General features: G+C 44.1%; 1 long non-coding RNA gene across 2 annotated transcripts; it reads right to left on the bottom strand.

Moving 5' to 3' along the window:
* Nucleotides 1-439: 439 nt before the first annotated feature.
* On the bottom strand, nt 440-24792 carry LOC123330651. Of its 2 annotated transcripts, none has more exons than XR_006546710.2 (3): nt 24501-24792; nt 13105-13360; nt 440-800 (listed from the first exon to the last, which is right to left on the bottom strand). It is a non-coding gene; the product is annotated as an uncharacterized LOC123330651 (long non-coding RNA). The 2 variants fall into 2 exon arrangements; XR_006546709.2 differs by lacking the exon at nt 440-800 and adding an exon at nt 5941-6603 and having other exon boundaries at nt 24501-24789.
* Between the last annotated feature and the right edge of the window lie 286 nt (nt 24793-25078).

Here is a 25078-nt window from a genome sequence, read left to right as displayed (position 1 = left end):
TGACAGCCTAACCTCCACATTCCTCATAAAAAGGATGCTTGGGCCTCACAGTTCACTAGTGATGGTCAGCCTGCCTGTGTGTCCTGAGCAGATTTTCACACAACTTCCATTTTCCACGTAGATACAACCTAAACTGCTCTGGGTAGAAGGTCTGAGTTGTGACTGTTTTTCCTCCCCTCCTGGGCCAAACTGGCCCTCCACCACCATTTCTCAAATGCTGCGCCAGAGTGTGTACACGCTGTAAATGGTCCAGGGAGCCTGAGCATGCCCCCACAGCCTGTCTCTCAGCACAGCTTTTGGCTCCGTGTTCTGAAGGCTCTTGCCCTCGGTCAGGAGCTCCAAGTACGGAGCGTGGCAGTGCCCGCTCTCCGGCTCCTGTCAGCGGCTCACAGGGGATCACCGGGCCAAGGACATTCTATTCTGAGTGTGGCCCCAGCATGTTTCATTTCATCAGCAAAGCACGAGTTTATTCTGGAGCAAGATGTTTTGGGCATATTCACAGAGGTCAACGAGCAGTAGTACTTCCTTATATGCAGAACACAAAATCATCACGTAAAAATCTGACCCAACTGGCAGTATGGGGTTTAAAGTAAACAAACTCAGCCTGAAAATGACCTCGCTGGGCTGGCCAAGTTTGCACCTCAGAGTCCCACGCTGCAAGAGTGGTACAGAGTCTGTAAAAATCAAACTGCAGTGATCTTCGGTTCTCTGGCAGAATGGCTGAGAACCAAAGCATCCATTTTTCTCTTAGAATGGGAGGCCGTCACTGGCTGCTGAGCATACGCTGCAAATCCGTGTCCCTTAGAAAGAGCAACAACAAAGGAGCGTCAGCTCAGGTTCTTCCCTGCAGGGCGGCCCAGGGCTTTCCGAGCAAGGGCAGGAAGGGAACCCAGACTTGCCCAGGCTTTCCAAGGGAGCTGAGAAGCAGCTGCCCTGCCCACAGCCAGCTGCTCCGCCCTGTGTCTTCTCAACCTACCTTGTAAGATCAGGCCTCAGGCCCCTCATCTGTAAAATGTGAGTAAATAAGAGACTGCACAGAGAAATGCAAATCAAAACTACAATTAGGTACTACTCTGCACCAGCCAGAATGGCCATCATTAAGAAGCCTACAAACAATAAATGCTGGAGAGGATGTGGAGAAAAGGGAACCCTCCTACACCGTTGCGGCACTAGTGGTAAAGAACCGCCTGCCGGGGCAGGAGACGCAAGAGACATGGGTTCCATCCCTGGGTCAGGAAGATCCCCCGGAGGAGGAAATGGCAACCCACTGCAGTATTCTTGCCTGGAAAGCCCTATGGACAGAGGATCCTGGCAGGTTACAGTCCGTGGGGTCGCAAAGAGTTAGACGCAACTGAAGCAACTTAGCTTACTTGCACGCACCTACACTGTTGGTGGGAAAGTAAATTGGTATAGCCATTGTGGAGAATAATATGGAGGCTCCTCAAAAAACTAACAATAGAACTCCCATGTGACCCAGCAATCCCACTCCAGGGCACGTATCTGAAGAAAGCTGTAATTCAAAGATACATGCACTCCTACGCTCATGGTAGCACTACTCACAACTATGAACTGTGACATCGAAGCAATATAAATGTTCACCGACAGATGAATGGATAAAGAGGATGTGGTAAATAAATATATATGTATATATAATGGAATACTACTCAGGCATTAAAAAGAATGAAGTAATGCCATTTGCAGCAACATGGATGGACCTAGAGATGATCATACTACGTGAAATAAATCAGAAAGAGAAAGACAGATGCCGTAAGATACCACTTACAGATGGAATCTAAAATATGACACGAATTAACTTATCTATGAAACAGACACAAATACAGAGAACAGACTTGTGGTTTCCAGGTGGGTGAGAGGTGGGGAGGGGTGAATTGCGAGCTTGGAATCAGCAAACCATTACAACATAAAGAGTAAAATATAAGAAAACAAGATTCTACTGTACAGCACAGGAAACTATATCCAGCATCCTGTGATAAACCATAATGGAAAAGAGTATGAAAAAGAATGTGTATATATGTATATATATAATTGAATCACTTTGCTGTACAGCAGAAATTCACACACCATTGTAAATCAACTATACTTGAATAAAATTAATTTTTAAAGAGAAGAGACTGCATTAAAAAAAAAAAAGTCCTAGTCAGAGGACTGGAGTTCTGGTCAGAAGATGGATTGAAGATGTTCTGAAACACAAGCTTGCCCCAGATCACCTGGGGTGCTTGTAAAACTCAAGATTGCTAGGCCCCACTCCAAGAGACTGACTTAGTATGTCTGGAGGAGGTCCAAGAATATGCAATGCTAACAAGTTCTGAGGAGCTGATGCTACTGCTGGTCTGGGGACCCCACTTTGAGAACTCTTGGATTAGAGAGAATAATAAAAAACTAGGAGATACCATTGGGATGCTATTGCAATACTGCAATCATTAAGAGCTGATGGAGTAAAATGATGTCAGTGAAATGGAGATAAGTGGTCCAGAAGAGTTCTATCCTGGAGGTACCACGGAGAGGACTAGCCAATAGCTTAGATGTTGGGGATGAGGGAAAAAGAAACATCAGACACTCTTAGATCTCTGGCTTGATAGTGGCAGACACTGAAATGGAATCCTTAAGCAGGGATGGATTTGGAAATAAGGGCTGGGATATTATAACTCTGAGATCTCTGCAACTTCAAAATAATGTCAAGCAGGCAGGAGGAGCCTTCTGGAGGACAGCATCCATATCTATCTTGCTTTCCATTATATTCCCAGATCTGAGGCCAGGGCTTCTTGGTATGTAATAAATATTCAGAAAACCTTTGTTACAGGTTGAAAAATAATAAATGGAGGCTGAAGAATTAGGTTAACCAAAGACACTGGGGTACCAGATGGCACCATGTTTGAGGAGGCTATGAACAGTCACTCTTAAGGCATCACCACTGGATCAGCGGCACCATGGCTCCATCACTTCCAAACCTTGGCATGTATGCTGAAGTGGGAGGTTGGGGGCAGAAGAAAAGACAGAAATGAGCTCCCCAATTCACTGTAGGGGTATTTAACAGTCAGATATATCACATTTGAGTCTTTCTTGGGTGGGTTTTGAGATGGAAAGGTTTGAACTGTGAACTTAATGAGCATGAAGGCCAGAGGAATCTAGCTAACATGGGTTTTTTAGAAAATAAATCATGGGAAAATCAAGCTGTGCAACTCACAGAAACGAGGCGGGAGGGATGGGGAGATGGAGGAAAGATGGAGGACAGAACAGGAAAAGGGGCTTAACTGAGACTACCTACCCACCAAGGGTGAAGGGGCCAGTCTGGATTCCCTGGTGGACCTTGACCCTGAGGTCCTCACCACATCTGAAACATGGATGATGGACCCTCAGCCTCCCCTCTTACCAAGTTGTAAATTAAAAGGCTGTAATTCCAGCTAGGGGTTCTGGTGACATCATAAACCACAGAACCACAAGCTCAATTCACCAGAAGCCCCAAGATGGAATTACAGCCTTCTTTCCTAATCCAGGCAGCTCTGGTCACTGCCATTTTTTCATGATATAATAGAAGCGAGCAATATTTTAACCATTTGCTCGTGGCCTTCGTCATCTAGCAGCTGGGGGTCCCTCTCTCCTCTCCTCTCTCCTCCTCTCCCACCCTGACACGTGCCTTCCTATTATGCGGTACCCTTTCCCCTTAAGGGAGCATCCCTTGCTTTCCGAGGCTGCCCCTCCCCAGACCCGCTCCCCACCCCTCTCTCCTCCACCTCTCTTCTGTCTTCTGGCTCCTCTAATGGACTAGCTACATCCTGACTTCTACCTTAAATTCACTTTTCAAAAGAAGCCCCATCTCCTCCATGTCTAGGACAAGGTCCTGGAGAACAGATCCCAAACTGTCTGGAATAAATTCCCCAAAGCAGCCTAAACTGGAAGTTGTGAATGAATGAGGGAAGTTTTTAGTTTAAAGACGAATCTTTCTGAAAGCAAATGAATGCTTCCAGTATCTGTTTGTTCTTGGTGTGGGTTTGAGTCCTAACTTTGATCAACCTTTGATGACACAGTGTATATCTGGGTACGCATTACATCTACCCCTGCTTCCCCATCTTAAGCCAATGGTTGGTACTTAAGTTCTTACGGGAATCGCATGTAAAGGGAAAAGCCACAAGGAAGGGTAATAATAAAAGCAGTTATCTGAGGGGTCGGGGAGGGAAGGATTGGGACTTTGGGGTTAGCAGATACACACTATTTCTACACAGAATGGATAAACAACAAAGTCTTACTGGATAGCACAGGGAACTATATTCAACATCCTGTGATAAACCATAATGGGAAATAATATTTTAAAAGAGAATTAATACATAGGTATGACTGAATATTTTTGCTGTTCGGCAGAAACTAACACAATACTGTAAATTAACTATGTGTCAATAAAAACAAAAAAGCAATTATCACTTAATGAATGATTCCTATATCTCAGATGGGCTTCCCTGGTGGCTCAGTGGTAAAAAATTCGCCTGCCAATGCAGGAGACCCGGGTTCGATTCCCATGTTGGGAAGATCCTTTGGAGAGGGGAACAGCTACCCACTCCAGTATTCTTGCCTGGGAAATCCCATGGATGGAGGGGCCTGGCAGGCTACAGTCCATAGGCTTGCAAAGAATCTGACACGACTTAAGAGACTAAACAACACGATCTCAGATACTTACATTCCTCATCCCTTGCACAGAGGTATTATTTTCCTCATTTTATAGGAGGAGGGAAACTGAGGTTCAAAAACATTGAGTATTTTGCCCAAAGTTTCACAACTACTAAGAAAACCCCTTGGATTTGACCTTCATCCAACTCAGAAGTCTCTACCGACATGCTTGGTCAGTATCCCCCCAAGCAAAATATTTTGAGAATAAATGTTGCATGGGTCTCTAAAAGGGCTTAACAATTGATATTCATGTAACAGGGGTTTTTTAATTCACAGGGGATGAAAATTCTACACAATTTTAGGGTACAATAGGAAGCAAAAAACACATTCCACTGGTCTGTGCATTTTGCAAAAAACAACAAAGTAAATTATTTTAAAAAGACTATGACTTCCCCTAAACCAAAACCAAACAAACAAAAAAACTTAATTCCACACTGATATAATTTGGCAGGAATAAGGTGGACCAGTGACTCTATAGGGGTGTCAACCACAAAACATCAGTATTTGAGACGGAGCTTTCCAAAGAGCTCATATGCACGGGTCTGCCTGCCCACGCTGTGTGCGCCATGCAGTGCAAACCCTGGGCACCTAGGGGCTGGCCCCCAGCAGGAGAAGCAGGCCACCTGGGCATCTTGGATGTCCTCCAACGGCAAGAGGGAGATGAGGTGCAGAGAGTCAGTGCTTCAGGGGTTAAAGAACTGCACTCAGTTGCTAAGTCATGTCTGACTCTTTGCAACCCCATGGACTGCAGCCTGCAAGGCTCCTCTGCCCATGGGATTTCCCAGGCAAGAATTGGCTGCCATTTCCTTCTCCAGAGGATCTTCCCAGCCCAGGGATCAGACCCGTGTCTCCTGCTTGGCAGGTGGATTCTTTACTACTGAGCCACCTGGGAAGGCCTTTAAAGAACTTTCAGTTCAGTTCAGTCACTCAGTCGTGTCCGACTCTTTGTGACCCCATGAATCGCAGCATGCCAGACCTCCCTGTCCATCACCAACTCCCGGAGTTCACCAAAACTCATGTGCATCGAGTTGGTGATGCCATCCAGCCATCTCATCCTCTGTCGTCCCCTTCTCCTCCTGCCCCCAATTCCTCCCAGCATCAGGGTCTTTTCCAATGAGTCAGCTCTTCACATGAGGTGGCCAAAGTATTGGAGTTTCAGCCTCAGCATCAGTCCTTCCAAAGAACACCCAGGACTGTCTCCTTTAGGACGGACTGGTTGGATCTCCTTGCAGTCCAAAGGACTCTCAAGAGTCTTCTCCAGCACCACAGTTCAAAAGCAACTTTATAAAAAATATAATGATGCTACCATTAAACAGAGGCTGCAGCTCACCTACTTCACAAAAGAAAAAGAAACACATTGGGGATCATTTCAAAATGCTATCTGCAAACATTTGAGAACACAGCAGTCTTGGTTTTAGAAAAGTTGGACTAGAAGAGGAAAAAATAAAGAAAGAGAGCCAGTTCTCGTCTTCAGAAAATGCATCTCTGCCTAGAGAACCACGTGTTTGGATGGTTAAAGGAAGACGTGTGAGGTAGTGACCTAATTTTTTTCCTCTAGCATCAGGGATCATAAATAACATCTTCCCAGAGACTACAAATGGGGAAAGACCGTCAGCATATATTATATGAGGTTACAAAGTGGAAGTGAATGCCATGTGAACAAGCCGGCGCCCTGCTTCTGCAACTTCAAAGTGAGATGACCAAATCTGGTGATGAGAACAATTTATTCATTCCCAACAACAAACATTTGATTACCAAAATAATCCCATAGCATTTTGCTGAAGAATGGAAAATCATCATCAGCTTCTAAATGTAGAAAGACAATGAATCTGAAAACACCATGTGGGTTTTCCTCATAGACTGAGTGTCCAGGATCCCACTGGCTCTGCACACAGACCTTCAGGCAAAGCCAGCCTTGATCAACTGCAGAGAAAGCAACAAGAGTTCTGATGAGACAGTAGTTAAGAGTACAAGCTCTGGGGCCAGGCTACCTATGTCCAAACTTGGCTGTGTGATCCTGAACCTTCAGTTCCTTCAGTTTCCTTGTTTGTAAAATGACGGTAAGATTGGCCTATCCTGAGACTTCCCTGGTGATCCAGTGGTTAAGAATCTGCCTTCCAATGCAGAGCACACAGGTTCGATCCCTGGTCAGGGAACTAAGATCCCACAGCTGTGAGGGGCAACTAAGCCCACATGTCACCACAAAGAACCCAACGCAACCAAAAGAAACAACAGTACCCTACCTCATGGGCTTGTTGGGAGGATTAAATGAAATGCTTATAACAGTATGCAGTAAACACTCAAAAGTGACAAATATCATGAGCCTTTTCTACCCTATTACTACGCTTTTGTTGGCTAGAACTCTTGCCAGAGGTAGAAAATCAGTCTCAAACTTAGCTCACTTAACTGAAAAGTCCAGAGGAGTACCAGCCGCAGGTGTAGCTTGATCCTGGGACTCCACTGGTATTGTCAGGCCCTGATCTCTCTCTCTATCCCCCTCTCCATCTAGTCTCTCCTTCCTCTGGTGTAGCTCCATTCTCAGACAAGCTTTCCCTTCATGGTGGCAAGATGGTAACAGCATCCCCCTATATCCGTCCAAGTTTAAGTCCAGCAGGAGAAGACGCAGCTTATACCTCAGTAGAGCCTGCACAAACTTGAGAATTCAGTCTGATAACACCAGTACAAATCATTGCTCTTCATTTTACTGATTACTGACAAGGTTGAGCACATTTTCATTTTCATGGCATTCATCTCACTAAAGGGTGTTAAGCTCATCATTTACTGAAAAGCTTCATATTCATTATGTATAATATGAGAAAAGCGTGTATTTTCTGGTTTACTGAAGGGGGTGTCCTGGATCTGCCAAAATTAGAGGCTTCTCCCTTTTGAGTGGCAGAGGATGAGATGGTTTGATAGCATCACCAACTCAATCAACATGAACTTGAGCAAACTCTGGGAGGACGCGGAAGCCCGGCATGCTACAGTCCGTGGGGTAGCACACAGTTGGACACAACTTAGCGACTGAACAACAACAACCCTTTCCTGCCCTTTTTTGGGCAGAAGACTTTCACTCTGATGATCTGTTGGTCTCCTGAAGCATTCTGTTAAAATAGTAATTTCAATGTTGCCGTACCCACACTCAACTCCATCTAAAAACTGAAACCACAGCAATGCCCAAGCCCTTTCATCTCCCATAGTCTTCACCCCCAAGTCCCCACCTGACACCCTCTTGACTGCTGGGGCTGTTAGATTTCCTCCAAGCACCAAGGAGAAAGTCTGGCTTTAGCTGTTCCTGTTCATTTTGGCATCATGTTAGAGCAAGTCCCTGCTCTTTTCTAAACACTTGATGGAAACTTGCTTCCTCAGCTGCCCAAATCCCCATCCCTCAACAACAAAGTGCTAGGAGAGCTAACCTACCAACTTTTCTGCACAGATTTTCTGAACACCACGGTTCCTGGGGGTTTGCTGTTTAATGTGCCTGGGAAGCTGGAGGCCAAGAATTTTCCCCACCAACATACGTGGTGCCCTTGGCTTTGCTCCCAAGCTATTTTGGACCCAGGTAAGTCCTGCTCTCTTTAATGACTGGACTCAAGTACACCCGAATCTCCAAGACTGGGCTTAGTCATTCCTGCCTTTCTACTCCCAGGCCATTTGGCTCACATCCAGAAGAGTGCTGGGCTGAGATTGTTGGCTTTCTCACCCACATCTTTTCCCACCTGCCTACACCTAGCACAACATCCAACACAGAGTTCCAGCTCGGCACATGCTGGCTGAATGAGTCCCCCCTAGAGTGATGAGATACACGTCTACACTCAAGGACCTTGTCATCCTCGTGACCCCACTTCAGGACTTCCTGAAGTGTGGTGTACACCCTCATGACCCTAAGTAAGAAGCAAGGACACAAGATTGGACTTTCCTACTCTTGTTTTACCAAATTCTGTGCCACTGAACATGGCCCACAGTGCTATCAGAGTGCCAGTGTGGTAGTTGTAAATATGAGGAGGAAAGTAAGCAACTTAAGAAATCACTTCCTAAGTGCTTCCAATGTGCAAAAAGCTGAAAGGAAAGTGAGTATATGTATCAGTCATATTAGCCTAGGTTTTGCTGCAGTAACAAACAATCCCTAAATCCTAGTGACTCTTAACAACAAAAGTTTATTTCTTGCTCATGGAACATGTCCACTGTGGGTTTGACAAGGGTACCCAGGCTGAGAGAGCAGCTGACCATCTCAAATATGGTCAGTCAGCATTCAAGACGGCATAAAAACTCTGGGCCATCAGGTACTGGCAGTTCATTGCACACATCAGTTCCACCCACAACTCATTTGCTGGAACCAGGCCCCACCCAATCATAAGGGGACCAGAAAATACAATCCTGCCATGTGTTGGAAAAGGTGGAACTGGAAATATTTGGTAAGCAGCACTCATGTGGCCCATAATAGGTAAGTTATGGGCCTTAGACTTTGATGGAGGAAGAATAACATTTAGGGGAGGAATTAAAACATTATCAATCATGAAAAGGAAGAAAGAAAGGTGAGGGTGGGAGATGCTAGCATGGAACAAGCAGGTCCCAGCATCCCATGAAGGAGAAGGCAATGGCACCCCTCTCCAGTGTTCTTGCTGGAGAATCCCAGGAACGGAGTAGCCTGGTGGGCTGCCGTCTATGGGGTTGCACAGAGTCGGACACGACTGAAGTGACTTAGCAGCAGCAGCAGCGTCCCATGAACATGTGATTCAGTCACTGAATCTAGAGCTATTGTCTGTTACATGTGTCATGTGTACCTGGTAAATGCGTGTGCTAAGCTTTTGGTTCAATTAGAATGCTCAGGTTAGCAAAGACATCCACTCTGGCCAAAGATGGGTGATAACAGAAGGCTCCAGAGGAGCTCACAGAACTGGAGGGAAAGTAGATGAAGCAGGCTTTCCAACAGAGATCAGACCAGCTCCAGGGTTCTCAACAGCAAGACCAAACCACAGCCTCATCAGCTCCAAGTGTGTCCTGTCCTCATGTCAGGCAAGAGAGGCTATGGCGTGGCTCGGGTTCTGGTGCAGATCAGAGAGGGAAGGCCAGCCACATTAAGGCGCCGTGAAGTAGGGACCCCAGCGAGGGAAATGAAGGTGCTGCTTCCAGAACAAGGGGGGTGATCAATGATGGCTCAGGCAAAGCAAATGTTCCTAACAGCACTTTAAATCCAAATGGATTATCACAACCATACATGGGTACTGCCTCCCCGTTTACACAAGAAGAAGCTGAGCCTTAGCGCATAAGGAATGTCCCAACATTACACAGCTAGTAAGTGTCAGAAGCCTGATGCTGTGGGGACCCCAGTGTCTGTACCTTTACCATCATTATCTACTATCTGACACTGATCTGGTGGCTTTTTTTGTTGCCATTTATCATGACACATCAAAATGAGAAGGAGGACAAAACGGTCACATTACCACTAATCATGTGACCATCACATCTGTAGAACACTTTACTATCCACAAAGTGTTTTCACATATATGACCTCCTTGTTCTTACACAGTGTGAGGTGGGCAGACCCTCTATCACCCATCTCATATATTGGATAAAGATGTGGGGTCCAAGACTGCATTTCTAGGTCTTGTTTCCAGTTGGAGGGGATGGCTTGGATCTTTCCTGGCAGGTGTGGGACTTTGTCTGCTGGTCTGCGGTGTAGGGCTGGCAGGTTATGGTCAGCTTGGGGCCAGAGGGCAGGACCATGGTTGGAAATGACCAGGCACATGAGGTGCGTGGGAAGCCAGAGCCTCTGAAGAAAGAGCTTGGTCTCAGTCTCTCCAGGAGACTCTCAGGGGAGTTCTCCACGTCAAGTGCATGTAGGTCTTACTTAGTGGTGTTAGTGGAATTAGGGAAGCGCAACTGTAAGGAAGCTCGGCTCCTAACCCTTCCTGCATCCCTAACAGACTTGACTCAGGAGGCCCCTAGCAAATGTTCCATGCTGTAAAACAAAGCAAAAAGCTAGTCTTCATAGCCTTCGGGGTGTCTGTAGAAGTGAGTTAACAATAAAAGAAGAAAGGAGCTATGGGTATTAAAGCTTCCCTGTCACTACCTTCATCTTCCTGCCTGCATGTAACCAGTCCCTTCTGTTCCTCAAAACTTGGAGGCAGTACGATATACGGTGGTTTGGGTTGACCAGATGTCTCTAGTATCCCATTATCTGGCTCCAAATTTCAGTATCATCATTTTCTGTTCTGTGATTTTGAGTTATTCATTTCTCTGAGTCCATATCCCCATTAGTAAAACATACCTACTTTATGGGCACAAAGATAAAGTGAGCTAATCCATGAAAAGAACCTAGAACAGTGCTCAGCACATAGCAGACTTTTAGAAGCAGTCTAAATAATAAATCAGAGACTGACTGACTTCTCCAAAGGTAGACAGCTAGCCAGTAGAGGAGTCGGGATCCAGACCCAGATCAGAGTCTAGATTCTAAATGATTCTTCCTGCCATGCCATGATGCCTCTCAGAGCCATGCTACTTCTCACAGGGTTATTAATCATACAAAGGAGGGGCTTTGAGTTTCTGGTAGATACAGGTAAATTCATGTCTTATTTCACTTTCCACTGAAGCTCTCCTATGATTCATACCTTACCTTCAGTGGACTTTTTACCTCCATGAGGCAAAAGCATGATCCTTAATTTTTTTTTCCTTAAAGTCACCTAGCCTTGAACTTGTCAGATCTGCCTTGACTCCTTAAAGGATGCTCTGTAAGCTTGGGAACAACAAAGGAAATAGTGTTTTTACACAGCATATGCCCACTTACCTAGAGGAGAAAATTCTTCCACAAAAAATCTCTAGCTTGACCCTGACACAAACTTATTTGAGTAATCAAAAGACACACTACTATCTCTTATAACAGGGAGTCAAGAGATGGTATAGGCTGCAGGTATGATATGATCAGGACTCTATCTGAACTCCTCGGGCTCTCTGGGCTCAGCCTTCCTCCACACATTGACTCTGAACTTCACGCGGGCATATGGCAGCCTGTACAAAGGGACTTGCTTACTCTCCATACCCAGGGAGAGAAAGAAGACTGTGCCTCATTCCATCCTGGGCCACGCACCCACCCCAACCTAATAACAGTTGCTGGGGCAACATCATGTGATCATCAGATCAAATTCAAATCCCTCAATCAGTTATTGACAATCACCCTCAGGCCAATCAGGGCCTTGAGGTGAGGATGGACTCAGATTCTGTGGGACCCAGGGGCCTCAGGGGAGGAGTGGAAACCAGAAAGCCAGGCTCTATTGGGCTGGAGAAAGGAAAAGTAGGTGCTAAGCACTCAGGCAACAAAGCCCATCCCACAAGGATGGTGGGCAGCAGGGGACACACAGTAAGAAAGTCCTGTGCCCAGGAATCCAGGGGGGAAATCTCGTAAGACGTCACAGCTCTTAAGTCAAAGGTCTAATATGAGATCAACACATTGAATTTAAGGGAAAAGTATCATAATAGTTACTATTTACTGAGCAACATCAATTGAACATGGAGATAGGTACTTTCCCTGCATCATGCCGTTTAACTGTTTAACCCTCACACCAGCCCCTAGAATTTGGAGTTTATACTCCTATTTTATAGCTGAGAAACAAGGCTTTGAGCAGTACCGTGCACACAACTGAGAGAGAGAAACTAGGACAACAACAAACTCGGATTTCTGTGTACAAAAAGCCCCAGCACAACATCTTGCTTATTATACTTCGAGAAACAAAAGTAGGATGTGTGAGTTAATTTCACGTGGCTCTAATACCATTGTCAGAAAGCAGGAAATAAATGACCTTCAGCCTCTGGGCCCATGGGGAAACACACACACACACACACGCACACACACACACAAAACATTGTTAAAATTTAAAAATAACGTGCAAAGTGGAACCAGAATAACTGTGGTGATTAGGAGGAAGCCACCATACATTCTTCCTAAACACAAAATCCTACTTAGATTTGGGGCAGGAAGGTGGGAATCCCTCTCCCCCATTCCAGGGCTAGCTTGTCATGTGTGGACACTACTATGAGAGTGACTTTAAGAGGTTGTTTTATGCTAACATAAAAAAAAAGCTACCTCCTTTGAAAATGAGGTATCTTTTGGTCCAGCCTGTCTGTCATCCAGGTTGGCATTTACAGCATTTAAATGAACATGTACACTAAAGTGAGTTTTGCTCGTGAAGGGCACTTGACTGCACAGGTTATTGGGTGGGGCAGGGGAGCAACTTAGTCAACAAGACTCATGGGATAATAGCCATCGGGGGGTCTTAATAGAGAAGGTGTCCTGTGGCCATCCCTACAGGCTGCTGGAGTCCACACCTACTTCACTACCCCTGCAGTGAGGACTGAAGTGAACTGGCCTGCTCTTGTTGCTAGAACAAAGCTCCATGACCTTAGTGGCTTCAAACAAGACAAATTTGTTACCTAGCAGCTCTGGAAGTCAGAAGTCCAAAATGAGTCTTACGGGGCTAAAAGCGAGGTGTCATCAAGGCTGTTTCTTCTGGAGGCTCTAGATGATGACGATGATGTATGGTTTCAATGGACCTGGGTTCTGTGACGTTGGACTTGTGCTCGGAGGCTCTAGGGGCAAATCTGTTTTCTTGTCTTTGCCAGCTTCTAGAGGTTGCCCACATTCTTTGGCAGCTTAGCGCACGTGCACACACACACACATATTCAAAGACTGGGAAAAAGAAGACATTACCTGTATGATTCAGGGCCCTAATACATATTAGTCCTGATATTTCAGATAAACCCCTCTCCCACTCAGATGTTGACCTTTTCCCCTTCCACACACAGACTAGAGGTGTGTCTTTGTCGTGTCTCTCCCTACCTCTGACTACTAGGAGGATGCCCCCTGGGAGCTCTGCAAGCAGACAGGGAGCTGAGTAGGGCAAGAGAATTTGGAAAATGGGGAGTTGGGAACATCTCCAGTGGAGCAGAGTTTCCCAGACTTCAGGCATCCGGGTACCATCTTTAACACTTTGTCCTATATTGGCATCTTACCTGTGCTACTCTTAAATTAATACTTTCTTAAATCGACTAACTTTTGGTGAAATAAGTTGTTTCATCTGATATTAATTCCATAAAAAAATAGAAAGAATGCAATAAAACTAAAAATCATCAAATATTATTAAAACAACTTATTGTTTAAGAATTATTAAGATAAAAGTATATCCATATGCCACCTAAAATTGTCATACATATCAGAGCTTTTCAAACTTTAAAAGTCGCTCAGTCATGTCCAACTCTTTGTGACCCCCATGGACTATACAGTCCATGGAATTCTCTAGGCCAGAATACTGGAGTGGGTAGCCTTTCCCTTCTCCAGGGGATCATCCCAGCCCAGGGATCAAACCCAGGTCTCCCACATTGCAGGCGGATTCATTACCAGCTAAGCCACAAGGAAAGCCCAAGAATACTGGAGTGAGTAGCCTATCCCTTCTCCAGGGGATCTCCCAATCCAGGAATTGAACTGGGGTCTCCTGCATTGCAGGTGGATTCTTTACCAACTGAGCTATCAGGGAAGACTTTAATGCTTATAAATCAGCTGGGGATCTTGTTAAAATGCAGATTCTAACTCTGTCCAGTCTGGGATGAGATCTGAAATTCTGTATTTTTAAGCAACAAATGGCAACTCAAGTTTCAGAAGACCGAATCACACACTCATGGGACATTTAGGCTTGTTCATTCCACCCCAGCATCCTCTCACCCCTATCTTTCTTTCCACCTCCCTGAGACTGGTGTCCTTTTTATTCTCCCTCTACATTTTATTCCCCCATCCATCAAATACAAGGCTGGAACTTAGCTACCATGGACATCAACAGTGCTGTTTCCCCAAGTACTTCCAGTTTTACCCCTCCAACACATGGTAAGATTGTACAATCTGGTCCCCTATGGTCGGGTGGGGCCTAGATCTGGCCCATGAGTTGTGAGTGAAAGTGATGAGTCATTTAATTTCTGTTTCCCATCTGGGATGGTGACTGACCATAATGAAGATGGTAGCTGTTCTATCCGCTTAGGAGCCCTTCCCAACCCAACAATGAACATGTACCATGAACAAGAAATCAACTTTTGTTGTTAAAAGCCACTGGGATTTAAAAATTGTTCATTACTGCAGCAAAGCCTAGCCTAACCTGTCTGATACATATGCCCGAGTTTCATCTACTTGAACCCTCAGCACTCTGGCGGATGGAAGAACTTGACAAGTGTTTTGTCAAATTGCTTATTTTCTCCCCCAAACCTATGACTAATATGTTAGTGTTCTTCTGTCATTTCTGGTCATGTTCAGTGGCACAGAATTTGGTAAAACAGGAAAAAAGAGAAAGAAAGGCCAAATGTATTTCTTTGCTTCTTACTGAGCTGCATATGAGCTGGTGTGGGATCCATGGAGTAGTTCCTCTTCTCACACTCTACAAATACCTACACTTTTCCATACCACTTCTAGTTCCCAGTCACCTTCTGCTATGAAGTTTCTTTTTGAAGGTATTATGCAAGGCTACTGATGGGGAGTGAAGTTTGGTCCACCCTTCTATGGAACAAATGTTTTCCTAGATATCTAGCTTGGCTGATGTGAACAAGTTTCCATCAACATAGAGGGCAAATTCTAGTCTATCACATCCTTCCACATGTGATAACATACCTCTCACCAGACCACAAATCCAGAGGCAAGGTAAACTGAATAAGTTACTGTGACTAAAGCACCCAAGTAGAGAATACAATGAACTAAGAATCCAATCCCAATTCTGATATCGTATTTGTCCACCAGCCTCATTGGAAGGCAAGTGAAAGAATCCCAACTCACGCAATTTATAAGAACACTAGAAAATAAAAACCTTTCCAGATTCTCAAAAAATGTCAAGAAGAAACTATCCCTTCCATGACAGCATACTGTTGCCTTTTTGCTGGCTCTATTCTCAGCTCTGCTTTTCCCAAGTGGCAGCAAAGATGACCACAGCCTGTCCAGGCTTACATTTCAGCAGCTCAGCAACTCTGGGAGAAAGAGACACCCTCTTTTCCAAGGGCTCCATCAAAAGTCATAGAATGAAATTTCATTGGCCTCATTTCAGTCACACGCTCACCTCTGAACCAATGTTTGTGGCCACGGAAATGCAAGTGTTCTGAGTGGCCAGTCCTGGGATCATGCCCACCTCTGGAGACAGAGGTTGGAGCAGCCTCAGTCAAATCACATGGACTAAGAGATGGGAGGGGTAAGTCTCTGCAAGAAAATTAGAATCCTATGTCCAATAGGTGGAAATGATTGCTAGAGAGACAAAAGCAGCTGGAAGCCACTCCAGCTGCAAACATGCTTTCATCACTCCAATCTCAATTCTAAATGAAATCTTTTGTCAACATCCAAGGGAACTACAAAGGCACTCCAGTGCACCGTCATTTCAGTGCAAACAGATCGCAAAGTGACACGAACAGTCATCCCAAAGACGCAAGAAGTCATGAATGACAGATGAGTGATGATGGAGCGCTGCTCAAGCCCAGTGCAGGATTATTGGCAAGGGAGGATATGGCCAAAATCAGACAGCTGATAACTGAAAAGGGAAAGTCTGCAGGGATAACGCCAAAATAAGAGTTTCAAAAAGAATGATTTAAACAGAAAAGTTGATGTCCTCAATTGTTTTTTGTCAACATTGATCCTTTTTACAATAAGATTCTGGGTATCCAGGAATGCATCGTATGAGTTGAATTTTTTTTTTAATTACACCAAAAAGATAAACATCTGACTTGTACCTTGTACATTCCACCAATTAGTGCACAGTTGCAATTAAAAACTAAATATGGTTAAGTATATGGTTCATTTTTCCGAATTAAATGGGTGTGAAGAGGAATTTCATTGAGATTTTGACCCTGACACAAATAATACAAACAAGAATTAATAAATTTACTGACTTTTTGTGCTTCCTCTTCTGAGAAACATGTTCATGTCTTTGCCATGTCTCTAGTTTCTTTCTTATTGACTTGTAGGTGTTCCTTTTATAAGGTTGATACTAATCTCTGGTTGTATGTATTGCAAATATCTTCTCCTATTAAGTTATCAGTTCAATTTACTGAAGGTATTTTTTAATTAACAAAGCATATATCAAAGCGCTTTGTTTGTTTGTTTTAGACTCAATAAGAAATATTAACCCCTATTTTAAGCAGATTTACCTGAAAGGTTGTTTCCCAGTATAATTAGCTTCGAGGACTTTCTGCAGTTCAAAATCACTTTCCTTTGCATCAATGCAAGACACTGATAAATTTTCACTCTGACTTTTTTCTTCAACTTTCTAAATCAGCACTAGGAAATAACCCAATATCTTTCCTTGGGATGGGCCAGATTGGATAAATTTAACAGGATGGGTGTTTCTCTGACATGATATGGTCTGTCTGAAATTGATAACTTCTGGCAAAGATCTGCATGCTATTTTAAGTTCTTTCTTGGAAATCAGAGAACATTCTGGTTACATTAATATCACACTTAAAAATCATCAATTAAATTAGCCCTTTTCTAAGACATTTTTAAGAAAACAATCTTGTCATATTAGTTTTCAATGCAGAAAATATAATATTATCTTTATGAAAATTCTATGAGTATATTGGATTTCATTCACCATCATACACTCAAAAAATTATTTCTCCATCTGGAAGAAAAACAAAGTTAGACCCTTACTTCATACCACATAAAAAATTAATTCTTAATAAAGTTCTAAATGAAAAATAATATTAGAAGAACATTTTTATAAAATCTATAGGAGGCCCTCCTAGTGAACAAGCATAAATATTATAGCTCCAAAATAAAGAATAGGCAGATACAACAATATAATATTTTTTGTGTGCAAGCTTCTTAATCCAATTAAAAGTGAATAAGCAAAAAGGTCATTTAACCACCAAAAAGAGCAAGATAGATCCTGGGTTGATTAATTTGGTTTTCGGTCACTGAGATCCTAGGCTCTGTATTTTTTTCACTCTGCAATCCTCAACTTTGGCTTTTGCCCTAGGGCTTGTCCCCAAATGCTCCCCTTGATCCAAGTGCCACAGCTTCCCTCAACAATGTCCAGAGACAAAAAAGGAAAAACAGCACTCCTTGGGTCCCTTTTGCTCTGGTTTTTTGTTGTTGTTGGGTTTTGGGGGGAGGGTGCGGGGGTTGTGGTTTGACTCTGCTTTCAGGATCTTAATTCCCCAACCAGGAATCAAACCCATGCCCTCAACAATGAACACACAGCATCCAAACCACTGGATCACCAGGGAATTCCTCCATGGGTCCTTTTTGAAGGATGTGAAACCATCCCTTAGGATTTCCCTTCTCAGGAACCCCCAGTAGAGTTCAGTCATTGGAGAAATCTACACTTCCTGCATCTCAGTGGCCATAATCCCATCACAAACCTATGCCTGAAGCACAGAATTAGTAGGAGAAGTGGAATAACCATAATTGGCTTGAACTAACCAAAATTCACCCTCTGGGACTGGGGAGAAGCCAATACCCTACTCTTAAAGCCCAAGGCTACCCCATTAGCAAGGAAGAAGAGGGAAACTGCTGCTGGGAAAACAACGCACAGCACCTGCCAGAGATAATATAAAATCTCCTCCTCAAAGTAAACAAGTTTACATTATTGAGTTTAGAATATGTGCCAAGTTGCCCTCTAGAAGCTCACAGTCTAGCGTAAGAGTTGGCAAACTTTTTCCGTAAAAGGTCAGATGATAAATATTTCAGTCTCTGAAGGTCATTTGTTCTCATGCAACTACTCAGCTTTTCCAGTGAAGCTCAAAAGCAACCACAGATAGTATGTAAACAAATGGACTGTGCTCCAATAAAACTTTATTGATAAAAGAAAGTAGTGGGCCATATTTCACCCAAGGGCTATAGTTTGTGAACCCCTAGTCTAGTGGAAAGATAAGTATGTAAACCGAGATCTCACACTGTCCTGCAGACCTGTTTTGTTTGGCAAACCCTGGGTCTAAGAAAGACATTCACTTTCTAACTGACCACAGTCCCCACTAGTCCCTATTGTCTCACACTATACCACTCTCACTTTTACAGTCGTAACTCTCAAGTAAAGGTAAAGACTGTTTCATCCAGAGTTCTAGGGAACACCCACTTGCTTATTTATGGCATCTTTTGGGACAAACTTTTTTGTACATAAATTTCATTATTTACCATGCAATGAAACTGTTTGTTCCACTGTGACCCTTGGTATACTTTGGGACCACACACACACAATTTAACGGAATTATCTGGGCACAAATCTTTCTAGGCATGCAGTCCAGAGGAGCCCCATGATAATTCTTTCTCAAGAGTGATCAACAGCCCTGAGTGGTCCCTGTTGACAAGCTCCGTGGTAACCCAATCTCTACATTCTGCTGACGAGCCACACTCCCGTGGTTTATGAGCTCAGTGGAATCCCTGAATAGAATTATACCCTTTTATTGAGTCCTAAACCATATATTATCATGAATACTAAACCAGTTCAAATGGTCCATCCCCTCTGCCTTAACATTAGACAAAGCCTTTAGCAATTACCCTTCTCTTTAAAGAATGTGTTTTCTTTGGCACTGAATCCTGCTGAAACCTGATGTGCCCAAGCCTTCTGCATCAGGCTCCAAGTTAGGCTGCCTCTGGCCCCATCGGTGTCTGGGGTCATTCAAAGACCACAAGGAAGCTAAGTGTCTTCCCTTTCCATAAAGAAAGGATCAGCAAGGAGAATTACAAGCATGGGCTCAACTTGAGAGGGAATGGTTACAACCCTTACAAAGAACAGTAGCTCTTTATCATCTGACATCTTCAGGTGATGCAAGCCCTTGAGAAGCACGCTTTCCAACCTCAACAAGTCCAAGGCTCTCCAGAAGGTGGTACCTTCTTTAGCAATTCTAAAAAAGGAGTCATGTTCTTTCTTTTCATTCATTCAAGAAATATCTATTCGGCATCTGCTGCGTGTCAGCTACTACGCCAGGCACTGCAGATAGAGCAGGAAATGGAAAAGATCCAAATGTGACAGCAACAAGCGATGTTGAGGAGGAGTTGGAAGTAGATAATCAATAGATCACCAAGTTCACGATGTGGAAGCAACTTGTCGTAAGCAACATGATGGAAAAGAACAGAATGCTGTGTGTATGAGTTCCCTGTGGCTGCTGTAACAAAGTACCACTCACTGGGTGACTGAACACAACACAAATGTATTCTCCCATAGTTCTGGGGGCTACAAGTCCAAAATCAAGGTGTGGACAGGGCCACGCTCCCTCCAAAAGCTCTAGGGGAGAATCATTCCTTGCCTTTCTCATCTCCTGGTGGCCCCACGTGCTCACTGGTGCATGGCTGCATCATTCCAATCTCCCCCTCCATCTCCATGTGGCCATCTCCTGTTCTCCCCACGTGTTTCTTTTCTGTGTATCTCTTAAAGGACATTTGTTGTTGGATTCAGAGCCCACCCAGATAGTCCAGGATGATCACATTTTGAGATCCTTCATTTAATGACATACATCTGCAAAGACCATTTTTCAAAATAAGGTCACATTCACAGGTTCTCAGGGGTTGTGGAACCCAGAACTTGGGAGTCACCATTCAACTATAGGAAACAACAATGGGATAACTCATTTTAGATCAGAAGGTGGAGGGAGTCAGAGAAGGTTCTCTGAGGAGGTGAGATTTAATCAAGACTTGAAGGGTGAAGAGGAACATATCACGCAGAGGAGAGGAGAGTATGGTATCCACATACCGTGCATAGGGACAAGGAGAACGGCATTGCTGACTGAGCGCCCAATCTATGCAAAGGCCCCCAAAGCTGCTGAGCTTACAGTCCTCTAGAAACTGAAAGAAGGTTAGCAGGGCCAGAGAAGAGTGAGGATGGCCTGAGGTCTCCTGGGAGGGATTGGCAGAGGCCTAGCCTGAAGTCACAGTAAAGAGATGGGATTTCACTTCACGTTTAAGGGGGATCCCTTAAAGAGTGTTAAGCATAAGAATAGCATGATTAATTTACATTTCACCCTGAAGGTATTTTCAAAAGCATAGCTGGCATCAGTTTAAACTGGGAGTTCCTATCTTTACTGGAGTCTTGGTAATAACAAATGCATCCTATTTTATCATTTACACCACTAGATGCCTTGATTCCTTTAATTAAAAAAAGCATATAACTCAAATACAAACCAGAGTGCCGTGTAGTGGTGCCAGTGTCTGTCTGACAGTCCATTTTAGGAAGCACAGTTTAGAGATCAAAAATAATGAGAATTCCAATCTTTGCTGGCATCTCTTCTAGAACATCACAGGGGATCTAATTCTTAATCTATACCAACACTTAATCAAACCCTCTTTCCCCATTGCTCTCCTTCATCTCTCTTATCTCTTCTAACCCACAGCTTCCTCTTGCCCAGTCTTGACTAATTCTCCATCAAAATCTCTCCCCAACACCTAGCCTAAGGTTCTTGACTCCTTCACCACTGATCCAGCGTTTTAAACAGACACAGCCTCCCTTAGCAGAGAGAGGAGGCAGAACCCAAGCAGCCAGGGACAGACTCCAAAATCCAGTTTCTCTCTCTCTGAGGAGGTGTTGGCGCTAAATACAGTTTTATGCCTTCTTTCTTTTCACACACAAACTTTTAAATTTTTAATTAAAACCTCCGTGAGGATGGAAACTACATTTCACACATTTTGCATCTCCTACATTGTAGAGTTAACCTCTTTGCAGAAAGGTGAGACAGACTGATAACAGGAGTTTGCCGGAGACCCTGAATCCTTGTTCTGCGATCAAACATTCTTCCCACATCATCTATGAAGTTCCTGAGCTGAAACTGTCTGGTCTTAATTAAGCTGTGGCGACATCTGTCATAAGTGATTAGTGACATTTTTCCATCCACTCATCACCCCTAAAAATGGACTCAAACCTGCTAAGGAGGAATGAACAGACCAAGGCAGACGGGAGCATAGGTGAGGGAGGTTGCAGGGGTCACCCAGGGGGATGTGAGAGGCAATGGGGCAGGGAGAAAAGCAGCTGCCACACTGGGGACCCTGCTCCCAATGGCAGGCGTTTGGACGGCCCAATCCCCTTCTACCAGTAGCATCTTCTACCAGTGAGACATGACCCGAAAGGATAGCAGAGGACAGCAGACAAAGATGGGCAGTTCACCATGGACTGCAGGCTCCTCCAGGCCAGAAACTGTGCTTAATTCAACTTTGTATCTCCCGCCTCCCCTCCACCCTCCACCTCCTGGCTCCTAGGCTCCTAGCCTCGGATCTGGCACACTGTGAAGTTGCTGGGGTGGCTGGGTGGTTAGTTAAGTGAGCAGTTAAAGTCTCTAACAAGAGCCTTCCCAAGTGCTATTCCTCTGAGACTTGGCAAAGGCCATAAAGTTACACTTGTTTCTGCTCCCTTAAGCCAACCCCCGAACTTCCCAGACTGAGAAAGATTCCTGATTTCTAAGAATGACAATGTGGTATAATAAATATATATATGACATGTATTATATATATATATACACACACACACACACACATACAGTAGTTGGTCTTTGTCCTGGGTGACTGGCACAGAGCTCCTAAAACCCTTGGAATTTTCTGAGTGATGAGAATGTCTTTTGTTATTCATAATGACTTCCTTTGACAGTACCAGAAATTATGCTAATGACATGAACTTTGGCAGACCCACTGGATACTTTCAGGATGGCAGCAGAATGCCAGAGAAACCAGCCGCAGGAGTGGACCACAGGTTGGAAATTTCAGCACCGCCCCCGCTCTCTGCACAGCCCTAATCTCTGGAGAGAGGAGAAAGGCTAGAGACTGAGCCTAGTCAACAATGGCCAGTGGTTTAATCAACTGTGCCTATATAATGAAGCAACACGAAGCTGGGGGAGCTTTCAGGTTGCTGCACTCACGGATGTGATAGCAGGCTGGCACCCCAGAGAAGGCACGGAGGTTCCCTCACCCCTCAACTTCAGCCTGCGCATCTCTTCTGTTTGGCTATTCCTGAGTTGTAGCCTTCATAATAAAACTACTATTGCTAAGCAGAGCACTTTCTGGAGTTTTGAGTCATTCTAGCAAATTATGGAACCTGAGTGGGATTGAGGGTCATGGGAACCCCCAATCTGTAGCTGGCCAGACAGAAGTGTAGGTAGCTTGGGGACCCTATTTGCAACTGGCATCTGGAGGGGGGAAGCAGTCTTATGAGACTCAGATCCTGACCCGTGGGCTCTGTGCCAGCTCCAGGTACTTAGTGTCAGAACTGAATGGAACTGTAGAACAATTGGTGGCAGGGAAGGAAATAATTAGTTGCTACTGGAAAAATGAAACCGAGATCCCAAAGATGCTCACTAGCTGTCAAAGGGTGCACATCCCAGCCATCCATCAGAGGATCTTATTCATGAAAACGTTCTCATTTTAAACGCGTATGACCACTTTAACTGTACTCTTTCTAATGCCTGGAAATCCCACGGACGGTGGAACCTGGTAGGCTACGGTCCATGGGGTCGAAAAGAGTCAGACACGACTGAGCGACTTCACTTTCATTTTTCTTTCTTCTTCTGTTTTACAAACTCTACTTAAATCCCTCTTCAAATATAAACATTTTTAAGCACCCATCATGTGTAAAGTGCCATAGGGTAGATGGTCTTCAAACTTTTAAGCGCATACTACTCCTAAAAGAATTCTGATGCTGTATATAAGCCCCTGCACATTTTCATTGTAAATTTAAATAGTACAAACCATGCACTTCCCACTGTATTGTAAATATTGACATTTTATAAAATATAAAACTGTTACATCACTCTTTTAAAGTTTCCAATGGAATCCAAATGCCATAGCAATTTGATACCCACCATCAGCTATTTTAAAAGCTACATAAACAAACTCTTTATGAGTCAGAAAAGTTTACATTTTTCTTTTTTCCTCCTTGAAATTATATTTACTTAACATAATTTTACTGTACTTGTAATTTTTATGCTATAAAGTCTTTTATTAATCATCCTATCAAAATTTTATGCAGGAAAAACATACATTGAAATTGTAATTTACTTTTTGATTTCTGCATGTTAGGCTCTGAATGTTAAAATATCTTCCTTTGGAGTCTATACATTTGATCAAAGCATTGTAGATATATTAAAAATATTGGTGTATACATGTTAAATATACATAATACAATTTGTTGAAAATACAAGTCTTAATCAATATGAGGGTTCCACAGAGACTTCCCTGGTGGTTCAGGGGCTAAGACTCAGAGCTCCCAATGCAGGGGGCCTGGGTTCAATCCCTAGTCAGGGAACTAGATCCCACTAGATCCATGCTGCAACTAAGACTTCACATGCCACAACTAAGATCTGGCTCAGCCAAATAAATAAATATGAGGGTTTCACAGACATGGGTATTTTTAATGTCTCTGTTTGGCACTTTAGGGTGGGGAAGAGCTGCCACTTCCTCGGAAAAAGTGAGAGAAAAGCATCTGGAAAGAAGAGGAGCAAAGGAGAACGGGCCTCCACAACAGGTGCGCTCTCAGGCAGACGTGTTCGAGCAAAGGATGCTGGAGTGGATTCATTTCGAACTACCTTTGCTCACATCCCCATGGAAAGTTCTTCCATACCCCCAGGGATAACAGAAACCTGGGTTTAAAATGCAAGTTATAGGCAATTCATGGAGGAGCAAGACATAATTTCAGTCTTTGAGGAGTTTACACCTGGATAGGGTGATGAGATTAATCTCCACCTGAGATTCATAACAGCAAACGATCTAAAAAAAAAGAAATCATTCAAGTGGGCAGCAGAATGACCCCCAAAGATGTCCACATCCTAATTCCCAGAACCTATGAAAAATGTTACTTTCCATGGCAAATGGGAATGAAGGCTGATAATCAGCTGACCTTAAAATAAGGAGATCATTCTGGATTTCCAGGAGGGCCTAACGGAGTCCCCGGCATCCTTACAGTGGAAGAGGGAGTCAGCAGACCAGGTCACAGTGATGCTCTCAAAGGAAGGACTCAAACCGCCCCTGCTGGCTTTAAAGGTGGAGAAAGGCAGCCTCTCTAAGCTGCAAGAGGCAAAGCAACTCATTCACCTTTAAAGCCTCCATAGGGAACAGGTGGCTCAGTGGTAAAGAATCTTCCTGCTAATGCAGGAGGCGCTGGAGACGTGGGTTCAATCCCTGAGTCAGGAAGATCCCCTGGAGAAGGGAATGGCAATCCACTCCAGTATTCTTGCCTGGAGAATCCCAAGGATAGAGGAGCCTGGTGGGCTGCAGTCCATGGGGTCACACAGAGTCGGACACGACTGAGCGACCAACACACGCAGGGAACACAGACATGCTGACACCTTGACTGTAGCCCAGGGAGACCCATATTGGATGATAAGCTGGTGCTGTCTTAACCCACTGAGCTTATGGTAGTTGTTAGAGCAACCGTACACATCTAACACAATAGCAATCCGTTCCACATACAGAAAC

This window comes from Bubalus bubalis, chromosome 19, assembly GCF_019923935.1.
Source record: "Bubalus bubalis isolate 160015118507 breed Murrah chromosome 19, NDDB_SH_1, whole genome shotgun sequence".
NCBI lineage: Eukaryota > Metazoa > Chordata > Mammalia > Artiodactyla > Bovidae > Bubalus > Bubalus bubalis.
The sequence above is the reverse complement of the archived record's forward strand: the minus strand, read 5'-3'. Positions and strand labels throughout refer to the sequence as shown.